General features: G+C 45.7%; 1 long non-coding RNA gene across 1 annotated transcript in view; it reads left to right on the top strand.

Annotated features, from left to right (window-relative positions):
• LOC109450981 (uncharacterized) overlaps nucleotides 1-16,678 on the top strand; it is a 29,307-nt gene extending 12,629 nt beyond the window's left edge. Inside the window, exons 2-3 of the long non-coding RNA XR_002137904.3 lie at nucleotides 11,215-11,345; nucleotides 11,823-16,678. This is a non-coding gene — a long non-coding RNA (uncharacterized LOC109450981). The remainder of the gene's footprint in view (nucleotides 1-11,214; nucleotides 11,346-11,822) is intronic.
• The last annotated feature ends 370 nt before the right edge of the window (nucleotides 16,679-17,048 follow it).

Consider the following 17,048-nt stretch of genomic DNA (forward strand, 5'->3'; position numbering starts at 1 on the left):
GGTTATGTCCAGGTCCTCTGGTTCTGTGTGTGGGGGTTGGGGGGCCAGGGGGTGGGGGAGGGCGAGACTTTGGATCCAGGTACAGCTCCAGGTCAAAATTCTCTCCTCTGTGCATGCTTTGGCTACAGACTTCTGGTTTGAGCCTGTTGTGTCTGAAAAGCAACTCAGCATCTTGTCAAACTGGACAGGACCATTTTGAGCTGGTTCTGGGATTACAAATATACAAGGCAGGTGTGTTGCAGGAAAGAGGGTTCTTGGCTACGTATAGGAAAGAATTCAAGAGTGGACCACATATTGTAATAGGTATATAAGCTGTCAGAGAGGCAGTAGCTTGGGGGAGAGGGGTTATCACTTTGTGAGGGGTGTGAATGCCTACTATGTTGCTTTGTACACCTGAAACTAAAAAACAACAACAACAACAACAAAAATGAGTCAGCCAGATGGAAAGCAATAGTAGTTTATTGAGTAAAGATCTACTCTCCAGGCAGAGTAGAGGTTGCCTCTGAGTAAGAGACCACCTCCACTCGATGTGTGGCAGTAATTTTTTCTTTGGTAGGTATTCCACATGGAAATGAAGGGGAAGGATATTCTATTTTCAGGAAACAGGTGGGCTTTTCTGAAAATTAGGGATACATCCTTTTTTGTTCTTTTACGATCCTTTTCAGAAGTGTCATGGCGCTGCTGGGCGTGTTATTTAGTATGGAGATGTATTTTAATGAGGGTATAATGAGGCTGGAGGTTACTTGGAGGTGAATCTTGTCGCCATCTTGGTCTTGGCCAGTTCTGGTCAGTTTGTGCTACATCCTGGTTCACTGGTTTTTGGCCCACAGTTGATGTTCTGTTGTTTCCTGCATTTAGGTGCTCTGCCCTGTCCTATCTCTGCCATTTTTTCTGCCTTAAACTTCCCTGAGTCTAACCAGTCATGGCCCCAAAGTATCCACCCTCTGCAGAGGAAAACCACGAGGCCAGGTAATGGCAGCTGCAGCCCCAGCACTTGGGTCTGGGAAGCCTTGCTTCCCTCTGCTTCCTTCGCAAGACTTTGCCTTGCCACCCAAATAAGGTTTGCATTCCTTCCTGTGCTATAATATTAATAAGTATATTTGGGCTTTGTCCCTGATTCCCGGCACAGAGCTCCTAAAACTCTTGGAATTTCCCGAGTGATAGGACTTTCTTGTTATGCACAAGGAGCCCCTTCTGAGCACACCTAAGTTTATGCTAATGAGGTGACTTAGAGTGGGGCCCTCCATCGCCTCAGGACGGGGCTGGTCCCCAGAAAGACCTCAGAGGACGGTGAGGCTATGGCCATACACTCTACTCATGGGGACTGGCATTGTCGGGCCCCTCCAGGAGGCATCTCCATCAGGATGCAATGATGGAGAATTTCTGGAACATGATGTGACTGCCTAAGAACGCTGTCTGACTCAGTTCACCATTGCTAACCACGTCGTTGGCGCCATCCACTTGTCAGCAGGGGTGTGTCTAAAGGGTCAGTTCAGTTGGTTTCAGTTTCTGAATCCTTGCCAGCTGCAGGATCCCTCCTGATGCAAAGGGGCTATTTTTGCTTCCCTTTAATGTTGCGTTCTGGTATTTCCCTCACTGGAGATGGGCAGCTCTCCCGTGCTCTGGGTCTGCCCTAGCCTCACTGGTACCCGGGGAGTCTGCCTTTGTACTGAAGACCCTGCCCTCGGGAGTTTTACTTCTGTCCTGAGATGGTCGTCCCCTTAGATAGTAGCCCTGCCTGTTTGCGCTTCCCCAGCAAGCTCTTTGTTCCCTCCCTCTTACTCTAGTTCATGTATTACCAGTACACTCAGCCTTCTTTGTCTGCTGGCTCTTGGAGGTTTCCATTCTGGCCCCATTCCCTGCTCTTACTGTTACGGGTTGTGAGACAAGTGCTGCACACTGCCATTCTCTCTTGTACATGATTATTCTGTCCTTTTCAAGTTGGTTTTTGCTCAGAATGGGGATCAGGTCATGTGTTTTTATTTGTCAGATGGTGAGAGCACAATCAAGAAGGTTCAAGTTTAAAGCGTGGCATTTCTGAGGACACTAAATGGGGAGGGAGAGCATTGTGAGAACTCCCAACGCCTTGGCTCCAGAGATCCAATTTTGAAGAATCTCATGAATCCCAAGAAACCACAAGGGGTCTTAGAAGGAAGGCTCCTCCAAGTATGGTGCGTGCAGTAAGGAATCCCTAAGGACGTCACAACTTACTGCTTGTCAGAAAATCCACTGGGGAGAGGTTTGCTGGCATTCATCCTGCAGCCCAGAGGACTTCCTGGGCGAAGAGTCTCCTAGGTATAAGGAGTGTGAGAAAGCAGAGAAGGAGACATGTGTTCTCACGTTCACACCAGAGAGAAACCCCACACCTGCAGTGAGTGGGGAATTCTGTGTGTCCAGGGCTGTGACTATCCACAGCAGAGAGAAGGCCTATGAATATGAGTGAACGAGGCCTGTGAACGAGGCCAAACCTTTAGCCCTGGTTCCTAGTTTACAACACATGGGAAGCAGTCTCCTGAGTGCTGAGCGTCTGGAAAAAGCATCAGGAACCAGTCACTCAAACCGCTCATCAGTACTTCATAATAGCACAGGCTCCACGAATGTAACAAGTGTGGGAGAGCCTTCCAACGTGAGGCCCTTTCTTCCCATTAGTAAGCACACGGTGGGAAGGAGTATATCTGGATATCTGTAAGCAGTGCAGAGAGGCCGCTTCTCAGGAGGCCACTTTTATTGTTGATCAAACAGTTGTCGACATAAGAAACATCCAAACCTGTAGGGAATTTTTATTGGGGGCAAACTGATGACAATTGCCAGAAAGCAAAATCTCAATGGATTGAGAAAATTCTCTAGAGAATGGCAGTTTTTCAGCTTATTTTATACATTAGAATCAAAGGAGGAGCTGTAAGGAGGGTTACATGAAATCCATTGGTAGTAGATTAAATGGGTGGAAAAAAGCAAAGTGGGGAAATCTCTGGGATTGATAAAAAGTGAAACAGAGAGACACATACTTCTTTTATATTGGTGGGTACAGGATAGTTAATAATTAACATTTACGGCACATGGAGATGGTATATGAGCAACAAGATAACAATGAGGGGTCTGTGGTCTCATGCTCTGGTGTGGTGGGGTGTGTCCGGAGGGGTCCGGAAAAAGGGATTACTCTGACATTCCAAGGGTATATTATCTTAGTTGCAAAAAGAAAATAGTCTCCCTTAAAGTAAAGATTGACTTTTGTCAAGGAAGCTACAGGCCTAGGACGAGACTACTCACCATGATGACCCACTTTTAGTTAGGAATTTTTATGTTCAGACCATCCTGTGTGGTTAATTTAGGTCTCTGGATTTGTAGGGCCTGCCATACAGGCCTCCCCTGAGCTTGTCAGGTTTAGTGTGTGGCCCCTTTCTCATCCACACAGTTGACACTAGAGGAAAGCTGAATAGAATATAAAGAATGCAGGAAAGATTTCAGAGACAGGTCACACCTCATTACACACCAGAGAGTTCACAGCCAAGATAGGCCATATGCACGCACAAATGTGGAAGGGCTTTTATGTAGGGGGAGGAAGAAAGTTTTTATGTGGGGGAGGAAGAAAGTTTCCTCTAACCTCAAAGTTCTTTCAGTTGGGCTAATAATCAAATAGACATGAGACAGATTAGCAAGCAAAAATAACCAAACTTAACTACATACATATGTATGGGAACTCTGCATATGTGAGCAAGAGATCCCACATACATGAGAAGTTCAGACCGAAAGGGAACATGGGTATATATGACATTCTGAACTAGGGATGAGGTAAGGCACCTTGGGGCTTCAAAGGGTCATTGCAGGGAAAGCACATGCTTAGTAATTAGTAGTTTACCCTGCCCTGTAGACAGGTTAAAAGAGGTTACTTCTGATAATCTCTTATTAAGGGCAAGGCCCTCAATTCAAGTTCTAGGTAGTTAAGGGAGGGGCAGAAGTTTCTCTTGAGCCTGTAGGGGTTGCCTTTAGCTCAAAACAATCTACATACCACTGAGGCACATCCTGGGTGGCTCATTCTGAACCCCCACAACACTAACTTCACTGCAGAGAGAAGGCCCCTGAGTGTAAATGCTTCCAACCCTTGGTTTCTCTGAGTATCTACTCTGGAGAAAAGCCTTTTCCGTGTGGTAAGTGCAGGGACCAGCCCCATGTCATTATTGCCCATCATAGTATTCATACTGTGAAGAAGCCTTAAGAGTCAATTCAGAGGTGCGGGAAAGCCCTCAGCCAGAACTGGAATCTCAGGGCCTATCAAGGGCCACACCAGGAGAGAAGGCCTTTACAAAGAATACCAACCTTATTAATCAAAGACTCCTCTCTGGGGACGAAGAGGGAGGAGGATAGGAAGGTTATTAATGATCTTGGAGATTTTCATTAACATAGTAGAATTCACACAATTTCAAATCCCTTGAGTGTGATGAGTGGGAAAGCAGAAAAAGATCTCACCTTACTCTATCCCAGAATTGATGTAGGAGACAGACTGTGCAAAGAAACCAAGGAGGGGAAATTCTTCACTGCAGCTAATTCATTCCAGAGCCAGGTCAGCAAGCTGTTCTGTAAAGGGCCAGAGAGTGAATATGTTGGGCCCTACAGTCTCTGTCACAGCTACTCCACTCTGCTGTTGGAGCATGAAGCAGCCAGACAGTAGAGACATGAATGAGCGTGGCTGTGTTCCAGTGAAACGTTCTTTACAAAAACAGATGTCCAGCCAGATTTGGCCCATGGGTCATACTTTGCCAACCCCTGTTCTAGAGAGAAAGCCTCTCTAGAAACCTTATACTCAAAGTCACATTAGACTGGATTCTTTCTTCAGAGAAATCCTAGAAAGTCATGATCAGTGGAGCAAAGCATTCAGGGGGGTGCTCCCACCTTGTCAGGGGGATCAGTAGGAGACGCATTGAATACCCAGAGACCCGGGTTCTGCCACAAAAGAGCTGAAGGACTAGCACCCAGTCACTCAAAAGCCACAGGGCTTTATGAAAAGAACAAAGCAGTAAATCTAAAAGTGTCTTTGAAGATTATAACTAAGGATATACAGAAGAAGCCACCTCAAGACTGGTGGTAGGGGCAGAGACATGGAATGCGCTGGTCCCACACCCACTTGTGGCAGTTAAAAATTGGCAGGGATATCTCAGCTATGGAGGCCCCCCCTAAGGAGCAAGGGATGCCAGCCCCACACCCGGCTCCCAGTCCAGGGTTCCAGTGCGGCAGAAGTCCCTATAACTTTTGGCTGTAAAAACCAGGAGAGATTGTGTCTGAGTGAGATAGAGTGCTGCTGGAGTCCCAGGCATTCCTCTTAAAGCCTGTACATGGACTTACTCACTGACGGACTGACTTACCTGAGCTCCAGTGCTCGGACAGCTGCTCTAAAGGTGCCAGGGACATACGGTGGAGGAAGTGAATTGTTTGGGTTCAGAAAGAGGGCTGGAGGGGCAGCTTTCTCCCAGAAGAAGTGATGGCAGAAGCCATTGTTTCCTTGTTGAGCCCTCTCCCCTCCTGGCGTTCAGACACAGGCTGCCACCATAGCTGAGCCTCCATCAACTTGGTGAACACTGTTCACCTCGCCCTGGTGGTTCCCTGACATTCCGCCCCATCCAACTTGTGGACCCACCCAAGTCGCTTTCAGTGGCTTTTCCACACAAATGGCCTGTATTGGCTAATGCTGCAAAGTTTCCTAAAATCTCTCAAAGATTCATAACCCCCAAACAATCAGCATCTGGCCTTGGTGTGCCCTGTACCTCTTGCTAAGCAGCCCAAACGCTGGCATTAGCGGCAGTCAATCTCAGTTCATAGCTTATCCTCTCCCAGGCACTCCAAGGCCAGCACAAGTGGCAACCATCTGCAGATCACTTTGCATTTAATACCAGTGGCCCTAGGAAGGGCATAGGCAGCAGCTGACCTTAGCCTGCATGAGAAGCCCTCTCAAGAGGCCCTAGAACCAACACACTTAGTGGTTAGCTTCAAACCACACCAGAGCACCACCCAACCAGCTCCACAAATGACACACCCAAAGAGCAGACTCAGCACGCATCAGAGCCCCACTAAAGCAAATCCTGCTCTGTAGGCTCAGCTCCTGCACAACAGCTCCTCCATTGTAGTCACAGCCAGTTCTCACAGCCAGTCAGCCTGAGGGTCAATTCCTCCCGTTGACATGCCCACAGCAATCAAGGCTGAACTACAACAGGAGGGTACACACAACCCATACAAGGAACACCCCTGGAGCACCTGGCTCAGGTGACCAAAGGGACTGTGCCATAAGACCACTCTACCAGGACCAGGAAACAGCAGCTCTACCTAATACAGAAACAAACACAGGGAGGCAGCAAAAATGGGAAGACAAAGGAATATTTCCCAAATGAAAGAACTAAACAAAGCTCCCGAAAGAGAACTAAACAAAATGGAGACAAGCAATCTAGCATATGCAGAGTTCAAAACACTGACTATAAGGATGCTCAGTGATCTCAGGGAGAACTTCAACAAAGAGATAGGAAACATACAAAGGGAGATAGAAAACATAAAAAAGAACCAGTCAGAAATGAAGAACACAGTAACTGAAATGAAGAATACATTAGAGGGAATCAACAGTAGATTAGATGAAGCAGAGGACTGAATCAGCAATTTAGAAGGTAAGGTAGCAGAAAACACCCAATCAGAACAGCAAAAAGAAAAAAGAATCCAAAAATGAGGATAGTTTAAGAGGCTGCTGGGACAACATTAAGCCTACTAACATTGGCATCATAGGGGTACCAGAAGGAGAAGAGAGAGAGCAAGGAATTGAAAACCTATTTGAAGAAATAATGATGGGAAACTTCCTTAACCTGACAAAGGGAATAGACATATAAGCCTAGGAAGTCCAGAGAGTCCCAAACAATATGAACCCAAAGAGGACCACACCAAGGCACATCATAATCAAAGTGGCAAAGGTTAAAGACAAAGACAGAATCTTAAAAACAGCAAGAGAATAACAGTTAGTTACCCACAAGGGAGCTCCCATAAGACTGTCAGTTGATTTCTCAACAGAAACTTTGCAGAAGGGATTGGTACCACATATTCAGAATGATGAAAAGCAAGACGTACAACCAAGATTACCCAGCAAAGTTATCATTTAGAATCAAAGGACAAATAAAGAGCTTCCCAGACAAGAAAAAGCTAAAGGAGTTTGTCACCATCAAACCAGTATTACAAGAAATGTTAAAGGGACTTTAAGAAGGTAAAAGAGGAGGAGGAGGAGGAGGAGAAGAAGAATAAAAAATATGAATAAGGGCAGCCAGTTGGCTCAGTTGGTTAGAGTGCAGTGCTCATAATACCAACATCGCCAGTTCGATTCCCACATGGGCCAGTGAGCTGTGCCCTCCACAACTAGATTGAAAAAACAACGACTTGACTTGGAGCTGATGGGTCCTGGAAAAACACACTCTTCCCCAATATTTCCCAATAAAAATTAAAAAAATATATATGAATAATAAAATGGCAATAACTACATATCTATCAACAATTACTTTAGATGTAAATGGATTAAGTGTTCCATTCAAAAGACATAGGAAGGCTGAAAGGATAAGAAAACAAAACCCATTTACATATGCTGCCTACAAGAGACTCACTTCAGATCGAAAGACACAAACACAGACTGAAAGTAAAGGGATGGAAAAAGATATTTAATGAAAATGGAAACAAACAAACAAAAAACTAGGGTAGCAATACTTATACCAGACAAAGTAGACTTTAAAACAGAGGCTATAACAAGAAACAAAGAAGGACCCAATGATTCCACTTTTGGGTATTTATCCAAAGAAACACAAACACTAATTCAAAAAAACATATGCATCCATATGTTCATTGCAGCATTATTTACAGTAGCTAAGATATGGAAGCAACCTAAAGGTCTATCAATAGATGACTGGATAAAGAAGATGTGGTGCATGTATACAATGGAGTATTATGCAGCCATAAAAAAGAATGAATTCTTGCCATCTGCAACAACATGGATGGACCTAGAGGGTATTATGCTAAGTGAAATTAGTCAGACAGAGAAAGATAAATACCATATGATTTCACTTATATGTGGAATCCAAGAAACAAAATAAATAAACAAAACAGAAACAAACTCATAAATACAAAGAAAATTTTGATGGTTGCCAAATGGGAGGTGGGTTGGTGAGATGGGTGAAAAAGGGGAAGCGATTAAGAAGTACAAATTAGGGCCGGCCCAGTGGCTCAGGTGGTTGGAGCACCATGTTTCTAACGTCAAGGTCGCCAGTTTGATTCCCACATGGACCAGTGAGCTGCACCCTCTACAGCTTAGATTGTGAACAATGGTTCTCCCTGGAGCTGGGCTGCCACGAGCCATGAGCAGCCGGAGGTCAGCATGAGCTGCTGTGAGCTGCCAGGAGTGGCTGGCACCCAGTGTGAGTGGCCGGCAGCCAGCGTGAGCAGCTGTGAGCTGCCGAACAACTGCCTCAGCCAGGGAAGCGCAAGGCTCATAACACCAGCATGGGCCAGGGAGCTGTGTCCTACACAACTAGACTGAGAAACAACATCTTGAACCGGAGTGGGGGAGGGGGGGAAGAAGGAAAAAAAGTACAAGTACAATTGGTATTGACAAAATAGTCATAGGGATATAAAGTGTAGCTTAGGGAATATATATAGTTAACTATGTATGGTGTCAGATTTGGTGATCACTTCATAAGTTATAAATGTTTAATCACTATGTTGTGCACCTGAAACTACTATAATATCATATGTCAACTGTAATTAAACATTATTTTAAAAAGAAAGAAATGTATTGGGTCACAAAAATATCAATACGAGTGAATTAGAGAAATATGAAATAATAGTGCCTTCGAAGTGACTATGGTAAAACACTTAAAATAGGGATTCATGTGAAAAGATTCAGTCTTTCCTCCAAATAATTTTTGAGCCCCAACTCTGTGCCAGGTTTCTGCAGTGGTAAATTTGGACATGTCAGCATGTGGATGGTGTTTAAAGCCATGGGACTGGATGATTTCACCAAGGGGATTCATGAAGGTTGAGCTGGGGCCTCCAATATTTAGAAATCAGGGAGAAGGAGGGATCCAGCCGGAGACTGAAAGCATCCTGTGAGGAAGGAATACAGCATGTGCGGTCAGGAGAAGGAAGCCTCTGAAGGGTGGGACGGTCACCTCCAACTGCTGCCGTTGGACAGGGAAGAGCAGGGCTGGGAATGGATCACTGGATTTGTCAGGGGGGCGTGTTAGCTCCCTAGGACCACCACAACAAATTACCACACACAGAGTGGCTTAAAACAACAGAAATTTATTCTGTCATAATTGTTAGAGTCCAGAAGTCCAAAATCAGGGGCTGTGCTCCCTCCCAGGGCTCTAGGGGATAATCCTTTGCCTCTTCCAGCTCCCGGTGGCTCCTTGAATTGCGGCTCTGGGACTCCTCGATTTGTGGCTGTGGAACTCCATTCTCTGTCTCCATCCTCACACTCCCCCTATTCTGTTTTTTTGTCTCCTTGTGTCGCTTAGGACACTTGTCATTGGATTTAGGGACCATCCCATAATCCAGGATGATCTCATTTCAAGATTCTTAATTGTATCTGCAAACACCCTTTTTCCACATCAGTTCACATTCATAGGTTCCTGTGGGGTAGGGTGTGGGCATATTTTTTGCGGAGGCACCATTCAACCCACTACAGGTTTTGTTGGTTCTGGAGAGAATGGGGGCAGGGGGAGCACAGACAGCAAGTGTGTCTAGAGCTAGAGGGTAAGCCTGAGTCACACTTGTCTGCTGAAAGCAAGGATCTTGTTATACTCAGCTCAGATGCAGCACCCCACACACATTCTCAGAAGGGGGATGGAGGACGTGGGGGGAGCTGTATCACAGTATTCCTGTTACACAGCCACGGCCTTTCTGGAATCAGCTGTTGCAGTGGGCGTACTGCGTCAGGGGCTCTCTATGTCGAGAGGCCACCAGAGCCTGCCTGGGGGTGGGGAGAGAGCACTGCCAAGGCCCATGGGCAGGAGGCAAAAGAGAACAAACTTACAATGGCCCCAGCTGCCGTGGGCACCCCTGGCAGCCCTTAAGGGCACATAGAGAAACCAGGCTGCCTTCTGTACTGAGGCAGCCATCCGTAAAACAAACACATATCCTCCCCGCAGCCACAAGAAACTTGTCCTCATATAGCAAAACCCACTTCCCAAGCTCCCAGGGACAAGAAGCCGTCTCCTTGTATGCAGGGCACCCACAGTAAGCTTGGCATAAGGCCAGTGCCCAGATCTCAGGTGGTAAAAGCCTACCCCAGCTCTTAGGATTTCTTAAACAGGGACACAAATAGTGGTGTGCTTTGGGGAATGGGGGGGTTGAGGTCATCTCAGCCTTGAACAAAAGAGAACTAAACAAGGTCTTAGGGAGGGGCCTTCTCCAGAATAGGCCACATTTCGATGTGTAGAGACATGTGATGCCAGGATGAAATTACTTGCTGGAAAGGGATAACACCTGGAGGAAGATGGTTTGTGGGGAGGATGTGCTTCAAGTCTTAGCTGAAACATACATTTTTCAAAAGGTTTTCCGAGACACACCCCTAACAAGTAAGTTGGGTCCTCTGTTCTTTCAATTCACTTGTTTAGTGTCTGTCATCAGCCTGAGGGTAGCTCCACGATGGCAGAGACTGGCCCAGTATCCCTGTTTGGGGGAATGAACTGCAGGAGAAGAGTAGGGAGAAGGAATCAGCTGTCTCCTGCATTTCCAGAAGGGCTATGCTCCAAGCAGATGTCCAAGAGGACCACTGCCGCCTGCCACCTGCAGGAGCTGGTCCGTGAGCTCTGCCCCGGGCATAGCAGCTGGTGGTGCTGGTGGTGGAGGCAGGGGCGGTGCTGAGGGAGAGTGGCTGGCCTTCTCCTGGAGTCACTGAGGATGGGGGTATGCCAGCCTCCCTCCGGAGGTTGGCCTCACTGGCCTCCTCCAGGAATTGCTTGCCACCTCCTAGCTCTTCCCCTTCCCTGGAGGAATGCCAACTCGAAGTGTTTCCTTTGAGTCGCCTCCTTCCCCAGTTTTCCCTTCTATTCCTTTCAGCCAACCCCAGCTAAAGAAATGCTGCAGGGGGCAGTGTGCCACCCCCAGCACCAGCACAAGCCCCTCCATCCTATGCTGTCCTCCCACCAGTCAGAGGCACTTCAAACCATCTGATGGAAGCAAACATTTCTACTTATTTTACAGATTCTCCTGGAAGAGTGTTTACACACAGGCCTCACTATGGATAAGATGGGCCAGGCACTCAACTGTTTTTGAGGTTTGTCATCGGAAATGGAATTGTTGGAGAGCCCTGCTGTCTGTCGTGTGCCTCTAAGGTACTTTGTAATCAGAATGAGAAATGAAAATATTGAAAAATATATGTGTGTTGTTTGCTGACCATTAGTTAGTGTCTTTTGTAAGGAATATTTTCAGGATTAGGGCTCTGCTCAGCTGATCCTTCCATAACATCTATTGCTTTCGAAATTTAATTTCCACACAGTCCACGTGATTAGTAAAGCACAGATTTAAAAAAATTATAACCTATTTTTGGCTTAAGGAAAGTGTAGAAAAATAGTTACTATCTAATCAGAGCTACTTTTAAAGATTAAAGCCTAGTTCTAATGGGATTGCTGAAAAGGGGGTATAATTTTGGAATATTTGAGAAGTATCCATTTCATTGCCTACTGGTGTACCAACTGCAGAGTTTTTTCTGAGTGATGTTTATTTGCTAGTTGTGCAGAGCAGGGAGTGTCCCATGCGTAGTCACTTGGGGACCTGTCTCCAGAGGTGGAGTGGACTTCTTTATCTTCCAGGGTTCTCCGTGTGATGCTGTGTTTCCCCTGGCCTAGAAGTGACGCTACAGTATCGTGCTACCCTCTCCACACCACACGAAATGCGTAACCTGAAGAGAAAAATGAGGGTGGTTCCTGTTTAAATTTAACAGGAAAACCGTTGAAATGGGAACAGTCTTTTTTAAAAGCCAGCTTCGCTTCATCTTCAAAATTCTTTGATCCTGATTCCATTTCTCACTTGTATAAATCTTACGTATTTGAATTTAAATTGTATTGTTAACATAGGTCATTTCCACCGTTAGAAACTTCTCAGAGGTCCCTCCTACCCCTGCTGCTTGATACGAACTTTTATGAGGGGTGGTGTTACAGCCGTAGGGCTACACTGAGCTTTTTGAGAGCAGAGGCCACTTCTCAGCCATCTCGGTATCTCCAGCGCTTGTGAATGAAGAACTGAATGAGGAGGAAATGACTGAGGCCTGCCGGGCTGTCACGTGGCCATAAAGCAGCCAACCGGGGGCCTGCTCCCGGAGGGGGTGGGCTCCGCAGCCCAGCTGCCCCGCCCTTAGGTCCCCGCCCACACAGGAGGCGTTACAGCTGGGAGCTGTCCCCAAACCCCGGCGGACAGATGGCTCCCTCCCCTCGGTCGGAGCAGAAAGGGCGGTGGAGGAATGAGGCGGGCGGTGGGCTGAGCGCACCTGGACCCCACGGCCAAAGAGCGGGGGTGCAGGGTGGGGGGAGAATGGCCGGCGGGCCGGAGGGCATTTCCCGCGAGGAACGCGAGAAAGCGTGCAGCGCTGGGAGGACAGGCAGGAAAAAGGTTTCGATTCCTGAGAGGAAAAGGAAGGAGCGAGCCTTCTGTTAAAAACAAAACCCTCATCCCCACCCCCACTTCAGTAACCAATGGGGCCCCGGAGGCGCATCTCCGACTGCGGAGGGTGGTCGGGGAGCTCGGATCCGCGCCCCAAACTGCAGGTAACACCCGCATCCAGCAGTGGGAGAGGCAGGTTTATGAGCCTTGAAACCCTCTGAGGTGTGAGAGATAATATCCATAAAATCCAGGATTGCTAGAAAGCCACAGACTTGCTTCTCCAAACTGCTGAAAATAGAAAATAGGAAGTGCAATTAATAGCTCTGGGAATGAGAAAGAAACAGGGCCATGTGTGCGTATCGTTAAAGCTGGGAAATAACCACTGTTCTAACACATTACGTTCCAGGTGCTAAACTAAGCAATTTGCACTTATTATTTCACTTAATCCTCATAACAACCCAAGGAGATAGGTATTACAATCTTGTTTTATCGAGGAAATTCTCATAGGTTGAGTAACTTGCCCAAAGCCACACAGCTAAACCCAGTTTTAGCTGACTCAAGAGGATGGATTTAATCACTATGCCAGTAGCTTGCGAACTTAAATTTGACTAAGACCCACACAGTAAGAGATGTATTAGGTCTTGGCCTAGAGCACATACATATAACATACAATGAACGGAAAATGTCATAAAACAACATGGACCCTTACTACCTACAGTGTGCTCACAAATACTTTCTATTCTATTTATTCCACTTCATTTCAAAGGAAATGCTGGTCACGAACTGCTCAATGCATTTCATAATTCATTAATGGGACAGCCCTCCCCCAATCCCCAGGTGGAGAAACACTGCATTACCACCTCCCCACAGTGGATCAGAAGAGGGCTTTACCAGGCTCCCCTGAATTGCTGGGCTGAAGGATAAATCCCCTCCTCGGATAAACAATGAGAACTGTAAGATCATGTTCTTGAATCTCCCTGTCCTGATGAATTACATCCCAGCGGAGAGAACTGGCCTCAGAGACCTTTGAGGAAGTGCCACACTGAAACTGGCAGGGCATTATGAACAAACAATTAAAAAGCAGATATAAAGGGGAACCGCGCATTCCCAAGGAACAATTCACGCCGGATGAATCTGTCCTGTTTGAAACGCTTCCACGAGGACTGTAGACACGGTGCACCTGGATTCCAGCAAAGCATTTGACTAGTTTCCTAATAACCCCAAGGATAACTCGGGAGATGTGGGATGGTTTGTGGTTAAGTAAGTTTATCCCTGGTTGACTCCCTGTCCCAAACTGGGCTCAAAAGAGACAATCCCTGAGGAGAGTTCTTTGTCAAACCAAAACTACTGAACAAGTGTTAAGTTATCATTTCTATCATACATTTCATTGCATTTGTCTCCTCCGCTCAAAGGTGAACCCTCTGAGGGTGTCCTCTTATTTCATGGGCCACCTCTGTCTTCCCAGCACTTACCCAGGCTCAGGCATTTCAATGCTCCTCAATAACTCTTGGTGGACTGTTATTATTCATTAATTAGTATCTGCCTGAAAGAGGACTCCAGCCCAGGACATGACTCAGGGCTCTGGCCTTAGCTCTCTCACGTTCCACATTCTTACCAGTTACTTGGACATGAGAATGGATGACATATTTATGAAAGTTTCAGGTGGTGAAAACTGGGACAGCCAAAGCACTGGATGACAAAATCAGGGTCCAAAAATAACTTAGCAGCCTGGAATGGCACGCTGGATCAAGACGAAGGATAACAGAGATCTGTACTCGGCCTGTAGGTGTAAAACTTGACATCATAAGCGCAGGATGAGGGGGCATACGTTTCACAGCAACACATGTGAGGGACCTGTGGTTTTTGCTGGAAGCTGACAAATACGGCAAGGTCGTGGACACTGCAGACAGCCTGTGAAAATGCGATTTAGTGAACAGAGGCCGGTCAGAGCCGCTCTGCTTTGTGCAGATAAATTGATGTGGGAAGAACTGGCTCTGTCTGAACAATTATTAAGGACGACATTGACGCATTTAAAACCTTCTAGAGGAGAATGATATGTTGAATTTGCCAGCATCAAAATCAGCGATCAGTAAAAAACACCATAAAGGTATGACTGGATGAATAACAGACTAGGAAAATACATTATATAAAATTAACACAGAATGAATAGCTAGAGTATTTAAGGGATACCTGCAAATCAACGAGAGAAAAGCAGGAAACCATCAAGAGGTCCCAGGATGCATAGCATTTCACAGAAGAGGAAACTCAAAGTGCTACCCGAGTAAGAAGAGATGCTGGGAACATCACTAATCACAGGAATGTAAGTTAAAACAACAGGACTTCTCTTTCTGGTCATAGCAGAAAAACTCTCCAGCAACCTTCCTCCTGAAAACTATGAAATAAGCTGGATAAAATGTTGCAAGCATGCTCTGAAAAGAACTGACAAGATGGGACAGCATCACTCTCAGGTCACGAGAACCAAGGAGGGAGGACAGAGGCTGCTGTCGGCTCTCTCCCTAGGACTCCACTAGGGGTTGGTTGAGCTTCCCTTTTGATGGTCCCTTGAGATGACGAGGTCTCTATCACAACCCAGGGCCTGCCAAGCCTTTGTGCCGAGGGGGGCATTGTGCCGAGTCCAACTGGAGTCCCCTTGCCCCTAGTAATCCATGAAGGTAAGCTATTATAGAAGTGGACCAACCTGCCAGCATTACAGCTTCTGTTTGCCTGGGTTACCCAGGGGATCCCAAGCCTTGACCTTGGGTAGCTCAGCACTGACAATGCCCCCAGGTGCCCAGAAGAAGCAAACACAAGTTCTCTTTGGAGGAAATTACCTTCATCCTGGCCCCCCAATTTTTCCTATAAAGAACTTTTCAAATATAATGACCAGCATATAGTCAAAGATAACTCGGGACACAAGGAATTAGGCTCCACCCACTGCCTAAGACGCCCAGTTTCTGTGGGCTTCAAATCTGACACCTGGGTGCAAGGGTGGCATAGAGGGTGTGGCCATCAGCAGAGGTGTGTCCCAGCATCCAGGGATTCTGAGTAGATGACACTGTAGGTGCATGTGTGTGCCACCAGAGTGCTAGAAAGTTCTCCCTGGCAGAGCTAGTCAGGTTCTGTGATAATATTCCAACTTTTCAAAAAATGTGCCTGAAGAAGGGGCACTTCTTCTAATTTGCATAAAGGTGCCCTATGGCCTAGGGGCAGCCCCACATAAAGACTTTAGATATTGGAACTATCTGATACAGATTATAAAATAATTAAGTTTATTATTTAAAAGAAATAGGGTGAAATATCGGCAGGAAATAGGAAACTGCAAAGGTAATTTCATAAAACACCATGTACCCTTACTATCTACATTAAAAGGCAATGTGATAGGTTTTTAAAATAATCAAATTGAACTTCTAGAAATGGTAAATGCAATACATGGAATGAAAAACTCATGTCAGTGACAGAACCACTTTATGCCAATTAGAGAGACAAAAGTTAGCAAAGTGAGAAATATCCAACCCTGGCCAGGATTCGGGGAGCTGGCATCCTTGGGCAATGCTTGTGGATATGTCTAGACTACTACCCTCTGGAGAGGCACCTGTAGTGCTTTGTGCCATCAGCACGTGTGCCCACTGTTACTATTAGTCCTGGGCTCAGAGCTCAGAGACACCCTTGCATAGGCCTGTGCAGAGAACAGCGTGAGGGTCGTTACCCCAGCCATGCTGGGCTGCAAGCCGCTGGCATGAATGCCCTCATGTAGCTGGCAGTGGCTTTATTAAAGCAGACATGAAAGGAATGTTTTCATTTGGAATAAGTCACTCAGTAGCCTATGGAAACTGAAAAAGGAAGAAAGCTTTACTTTAAGGGGCCCTAACTAAATAGGAAGCCAAGGTGATTTTTTCATGTTGAGATGATTACAAAATTCAATTTTAACAATATTTTATTTGTACTGCTGTCATGGTATTAAAATCGCTTAGTTTGTTTTGTTAAAGTTAATACACACTTGTTATAGAAGAAATAATCCAGATGATATGATGTGGCTGTTTTAGAAAAATAAAATATTTTTATAATGCCAGTTGTTTTTGTTTTTTTGTAACAGTGTTGGTCCCACAGTCTGGCAAAATTAACTCACAGCCAAAATACAAAACTGATCAATTAGTTGGAGAGAGTAAATCTCCCAGTGACTCCAATTATTTGCATCATCTATTTTTGCTAAATTCGTGAACAAAATAATCTTCATATTTCTGGTTAATGATTAAACTTACTTATTTAGTTAATTATTTAATGCTATTAAAATTTTTTAAAGTCCATATAATAAAATTAAATCTAGAGCCAATCTGAGATGTGGCAGTCATGTATTAAATTTATATCAAATGCCAAGCACTAACTTTTGGTGGAAAGGTGATTATAGCAAAAGATGCAGATCAGTACTTTAAATAAACTCA

Source organism: Rhinolophus sinicus, chromosome 2 (assembly GCF_057876585.1).
Source record: "Rhinolophus sinicus isolate RSI-liver-muscle chromosome 2, RSI-T2T, whole genome shotgun sequence".
NCBI classification, from domain to species: domain Eukaryota; kingdom Metazoa; phylum Chordata; class Mammalia; order Chiroptera; family Rhinolophidae; genus Rhinolophus; species Rhinolophus sinicus.